Below are 6,719 nucleotides of genomic sequence, written 5' to 3'. Positions count from 1 at the left end.
TTATGACTTGTACAAGCATATGCACACTATTGGCGTGAAATAGCAGTTAATCTGCTGAGAATCTGCGGGACCCTTCTTTAACAGAATCAATAATTCAATTTACAAAAAAGACTGCGGGTATGTAGTTTTAAAGTCAGAAGTTCTTGTTACACAATACTTGTCATTAATCGATTGCGGTAAAATCCGCTCGTACGCGCAATACATCATCGGTCAAGCTCAACCGAAAAGTACGAGACAGTGGACGAACGGCGTAAATGTGTCAGAGGAAACGCGCATTTAAGCATATTTGAACCCCCCCCCCCCGTCCCAAAACACACACGAACAGAGTGAGACGACATGTAGTGAGCCTACTTTGCGAATTATAACCCCCAGATCACAATAGTTGCACAGTTGCACAGTTGCACAGTTGCACCCCCCCCCCCAACGGCGTACAATGGCCGTACATGTAGCTGGCATATTTGTTCTTCAAATCACCTGTCTTAGCGACTATCTGTCTATAACGAAACGTTTAAAATCGTCCAAGCCGTATTTACTACATAATGACTTTGTGTAGCAACAAACTGCTCAACGCGATTATATGATAATAGCATTGTATCCAACCTTTACATTCTGACCATCTGTCTAAAACGACCGTTTCCAAAGTCCAATGAACAGAGAAATGTTGAAATGCTTCATATTTTCGAGTTTATTTTATACGTTTTTTTCTTCTAAATTCCATCTTGAAATTATACTTCTCATACATGTAATTATAAATAAATCCTTAATTGCTTTGAAACTATTTCGGATCTAATACTAGTTTAGTTAAAACATATGTTATTGTACAAATATACAAATGGATCGGACAACAAGTTATGACAACTTAATAGAGTCCTATCTTCAATACAATTTTTGGGGAAAGGGGAAAAGATAGGGTGGAGAAGGAAAGGTGGGGTGGGAGGGGGTCGGGGTGATGGAGGGGAGGGGTGTTACCTAGAAAATAAACGTGTAAACTGAGAAATCGATCCGCATTTGAATAAATTATAAATTATACAAATTTCATGACATGCATCCTGGTAGGGTAATTTAAAAATGAATGGAATCAATGTAACAAAGAAATCAGGCAAAATAATGCAACACAATTTCTTAAACACGTATAACAACTTCCACATAAATAACAAGAGGCCCATGGGCCTTAACGGTCACCTGAGTCCTACAGTATTTATTTTTGTTGTTGAAATATGTACCAATTTGAGTAAAAAATTGTTTAGTGTAACGTTAACTAAAGTTTGTCAGGACCATGAGCTGATCTTTCCTAGATCGATTTTCAGTTAGACAGCCTATTAGAACTTGTTTTAAAGTTTGAAATAGGTATTTTCAAAATAGCGGCCATGTCAGCCAAATTTTATTTCTGATCGACCCGAAATTTAACAAAACCTTGTCAGGACCATGAGTCGATCATTCCTATAAAGTTTCAGTTCAATCGGCCTAGCAGAACTTGACTTTAAGTTAGAAATAGTTTTCCAAATGGCGGCCGTATCAGCCATATTGAATTTCTGATAGACCCGCAAAATAACAACACTTTGTCAGGACCATGGGTCGATCATTCCTACAAAGTTTCAGTTCAATCGGCCTAGCAGAACTTGACTTTAAGTTTGAAATAGTTTTTCAAAATGGCGGCCGTATCAGCCATATTGAATTTCTGATAGACCCGCAAAATAACAACACTTTGTCAGGACCATGGGTCGATCATTCCTACAAAGTTTCAGTTCAATCGGCCTAGCAGAACTTGACTTTAAGTTTGAAATAGTTTTTCAAAATGGCGGCCGTGACGGCCACATTGGATTTCTGATCGACCCGAAAAATAACAACACTTTGTCAGGACCATGAGTCGATCATTCCTAGAAAGTTTCAGTTCAAACGGCCTAGCAGAACTTGACTTATAGTTTGAAATAGTTTTTCAAAATGGCGGCCGTGGCGACCATATTGTTCTGATCGACCCGAAATATAACAACACTTTGTCAGGACCATGAGTCAATCATTCCTACAAAGTTTCAGTTCAATCGGCCTAGCAGAACTTGACTTTAAGTTTGAAATAGTTTTTCAAAATGGCGGCCGTGGCGGCCATATTGGATTTCTGATTGACCCGAAAAATAACAACACTTTGTCAGGACCATGAGTCGATCATTCCTACAAACTTTCAGTTCAATCGGCCCAGCAGAACTTGACTTTAAGTTTGAAATAGTTTTTCAAAATGGCGGCCGTGGCGGCCATATTGGATTTCTGATCGACCCGAAAAATAACAACACTTTGTCAGGACCATGAGGCGATCATTCCTACCAACTTTCAGTTCAATCGGCCCAGCAGAACTTGACTTTAAGTTTGAAATAGGTTTTCAAAATGGCGGCCGTGGCGGCCATATTGGATTTCTGATCGACCCGAAAAATAACAACACTTTGTCAGGACCATGAGGCGATCATTCCTACCAACTTTCAGTTCAATCGGTCCAGCAGAACTTGACTTTAAGTTTGAAATAGGTTTTCAAAATGGCGGCCGTGGCGGCCATATTGGATTTCTGATCGACCCGAAAAATAACAACACTTTGTCAGGACCATGAGGCGATCATTCCTACCAACTTTCAGTTCAATCGGTCCAGCAGAACTTGACTTTAAGTTTGAAATAGGTTTTCAAAATGGCGGCCGTGGCGGCCATATTGGATTTCTGATCGACCCGAAAAATAACAACACTTTGTCAGGACCATGAGTCGATCATTCCTACAAAGTTTCAGTTCAATCGGCCTAGCAGAACTTGACTTTAAGTTTGAAATAGTTTTCAAAATGGAGGCCGTGGCGGCCATATTGGATTTCTGATCGACCCGAAAATTAACAACACTGTTCAGGGAGATGTCAGTAACCTTCCCATGAAATATTAATGAAATCCCTTTGCCAGTATTTCAGCTTAAGTTGGAAATGTAAAATGTTAACGGACGACGCACGATGCACGACGGACGACGGACGAAGACGGATAGCAATAGGTCACTTGAGCTAAAGCTCAGGTGACCTAAAAATAGAAAAGTAATTATAACTATCAAAACTAATTGCTGGATTTGATGTAAAGATGCACATGTCTAAAGATACTTACGTTGTTTTCTACCGAAAGTTGACTGTTACCAAACAAAAGTAGTTCTAAATTAAAATCAACATGCAAGACATTCACATTTTGGGATAGGGTGTGTCTGTCATTGTTAAAAAGTAAGCACTCACAAAAAAAGGGAAAGGCATTTTCAGAGGGTTGGCCACAATAACAAACTGGACTATCAACCAGATTTACTCTAAAATATCTTACTAGAGTGGACTACACTGATGTCTAAGTTTAGTATGCAAAATGTTCAATTTACGTTCACCGAAACCTAAGTAGATTGGTGGAGGAGATTGTACATTTGAAGTTAACGAGATTTTAAAAGAATGTAATGAGGTCAGTGATCGTACTGAAAGGTACAATGAGTTCCAACCGCGAAGATTTGAAGGTATAAAAGATGAATTTGTTAGAGAAAGCCTGAAAGGACGAATTCTATAATCATCATTGTTTCTAAGGGTGTAACGGTTATTTTCTGCAACGGAAGATGGCAATAGATAACTTTAATAGTCCGAAGTTAATTTGTTGTTCATTTTATACAAAAGTTGGAGTTTTTCTGAGTTTCTAGACCAGTTTCAAAAAGTAAGTCTTCAATTCGGGCATATGAAGGAAGACCAGTACAACCATCCCACAATTCACAAGCATATTCTAAAACTGGTAAAATAAATGATTTATAAATCTTTCAAAGATTATCACGATTTAATAAGTATTTTAGTCTACGTAAGAAGTTGACTTTTTTCATAAGTGAAGTATATATTGCACAAATATGATCCCTCATTTTGCACTTGAATTAAAAATTACACCTAAATGTTTATGATGATCAGTAAAATATAAAAAATCGCCATTAAATTCTAATTGTAAATCTTCATCAATTTCAACCAAGTTTGAAACAAACATTACCGCAGTTTTTTTCTGGATTGAATGTTACTAACCAAGTTTGGGACCATGCATTAAGAGACTCGAGATCTCTATTCATAACCGTTTGGATTTCTAGTCACGAAGAGGATGATTTTAACAAAGAAGTATCGTCTGCTAAAAGACGAGAGGTTGATTCAAACACATCAGCAATATCATGAATATAGATAAGAAACAAAAGAGGTACAGGAATCGAACCCTGAGGAACACCTGCTTCAATGAAACCTAAGTCGGAATAGAAATATCAAAAAGACTCTCTGGTGCCTCTGAAATAGGTAATTTTCCAACCAATGATACAATTCCCCTGAAATTCCATAGGATTTTAACTTAATCATCAAACCCTTATGCCAAACCCGATCAAAAACCTTAGAAATATCTCAGAATACCATACATGCATGTTTTTCTTCTTCTAGAACAATACAGATGTTATGATACATTTCAATGAGCTGATATACAGTAGAATGACAAGGCAAAAACCAGACTGGTGCTTATAAAAAAGTGAGTTTTCAATAAAATAAGTATGCAAGTATTTGAAAATTACCCTCTCAAACACTTTTCAAACTGTAGATAAAAAGAAATTGGCCTGTATTTAGAGGGAGAATGCCTGTCACCTTTTTTAAACAGTGGCATAACTTTGGCTGTTTTCCAAGATATTGGGTAAACACCAGACGATAAAGACTTATTAAAAATGATTTCAAGGGGAACACAAACTGTTTCTGATGTGTTTCTTAGCATATGGTGACTGATTCCATCCTCATCCGAGGCCTTACCAAGCTTCAATATCTGCAAAATATCTCTCATTTCATTATTATTGACTCTAATGTACCTAAGACTCTTGTCAGTTTTTGGCTCGATAAGAGGAACCGCAGTATTTCTATTTTTGTAATATAGCTCGTGTAGATGACACATTTAATAAATTAGCTTTGTCTTCGTCACTAGTAACCACATTGTCAGAAACAGGATCTACAAGAGTAGGTATAGATTGTGTTGCATTAACCTTTTGATGAGTCTCCAATAAGCTTTTGGATCAGAGGACGAGCACTCTTCAATAATACCATGAACATTTCCATAAAATAATTTATGGGCATATTTTTTCTTGTTATTGACCTAATTTCGTTGAGATTTGAATTTGTTGATTTGTTGATTCACCGGTCACAGCATACCGATGTATTCCTTCCAAAAACAAATTGAAACCGTGGCTTATTCGGGAGATGGGAATGATTCATTTTGTGCATGTACTGTCGTGTCTACATATAAGTAAGTGTAACTGGACAAGGTTTTAAAAATAAATAGATTTTTTATATGCGAAAATGTCATCTGTTTTTAAACAATTTCTTTTTGTATAAGCAATATGACATTCAAATTAAACAAGCAATATGACATTCAAATTAAATCTTATATATGAGAAAATAATGTGTATGCTACATTTCGCCGACAATTTAATCTTGCGATTCTCATCATTGTAGTAGATTATTGGGGAATTTCGTGACACGTTCTTCAATAAATCGGCCTAGTGCCAGTTCAAATTTGATTTCCTTCCTCTGAGCCCAAGATATATCTTTTAAAGTTCTAAAGCTGCAGAATGGTCCAATTCCTCCTAATAAATGCTGTCGCTACGTCTGCGCCGTAATTGACATTTATGCAGCCTGTTCTTGTGAATCAAGGATATTAATGCTTTCTCATGATTAAGACAGTTTTAAAGAAACTTAATGCGCTTTTACGATACCAGGGGTGTCTCCGTCTTCACGACCAAGCTTCAAATGGTGGTAGGATTTGTATATGGGGGCTCACAAAATGAAAGCATCAACAGCTTGTGTATTACAAATTTAATTTGTGGCCGATACCTTCAACACAAACTAGAATGCCAAAAGATGATTATCTTGAGTAATTTTAACAAAAAGAAGAAACACTGTTTAAAATATAGTATTTTGAATATCACCTACGCCGTAACGTGTATTGTTCCGGAATTTTTTGAAGGGATATTTTTATATTAAATTTGTTTTCAAGTTCACTGTTCTGTCATGAAATATTCCAGGTTTTGCGAGTGTTGTGTGAATTTCGTGTAGGCGTTGAGTATGGATTGTATTATCAGGAAACGAAAAACTCAACACGGCAGGTCTGCTGCATGTTAAAACAGACATGCTTTGCTACAGAACGAAAACGAGTCAAGATATGGCGGATATTGTCAATGGCTGTTATGACTTTTATAACATTCCGGTTAAAACATGTCCCTTTTGCCTCGAAAAAGCAACATTAGAAGTAAAATGGAATAAAACATATATGTCTTTTCGTTCTTTAATCCAGGGAGCCCAATTTTGAACCCTCCCAAACACGCTATTGTCACAGATACCAGTGAGTCTATAAAAGACAACCATTTGATTTTTAAAGAAGGCAAAATAATCTGTAAAACAAAGACAGCCAGATTTTGTTTCTATGCAGACAAAGTCATAACATATTTTTACGCAATAAAATAATGTGGTAGTAGTCGTCAACACAAGGTCATACAATCAATGTGATCATGATGCAAATCTCGTCATCCATTTTGTCGTCATATATTTCAGTTCACGAAAATCGCCGTTGTTTATTGCGGAAAGGCACTCATTTATATTGTAAGTGTAATTATCAAAGATGGTGTACATATATAATTGATACATTTGTCTCTTTGAACTGGAAACGAACTTATGACAAAAATA

Source organism: Mizuhopecten yessoensis, unplaced genomic scaffold (genome assembly GCF_002113885.1).
Source record: "Mizuhopecten yessoensis strain PY_sf001 unplaced genomic scaffold, ASM211388v2 scaffold716355, whole genome shotgun sequence".
Lineage (NCBI taxonomy): Eukaryota > Metazoa > Mollusca > Bivalvia > Pectinida > Pectinidae > Mizuhopecten > Mizuhopecten yessoensis.
This window is presented reverse-complemented; position numbering follows the sequence as displayed.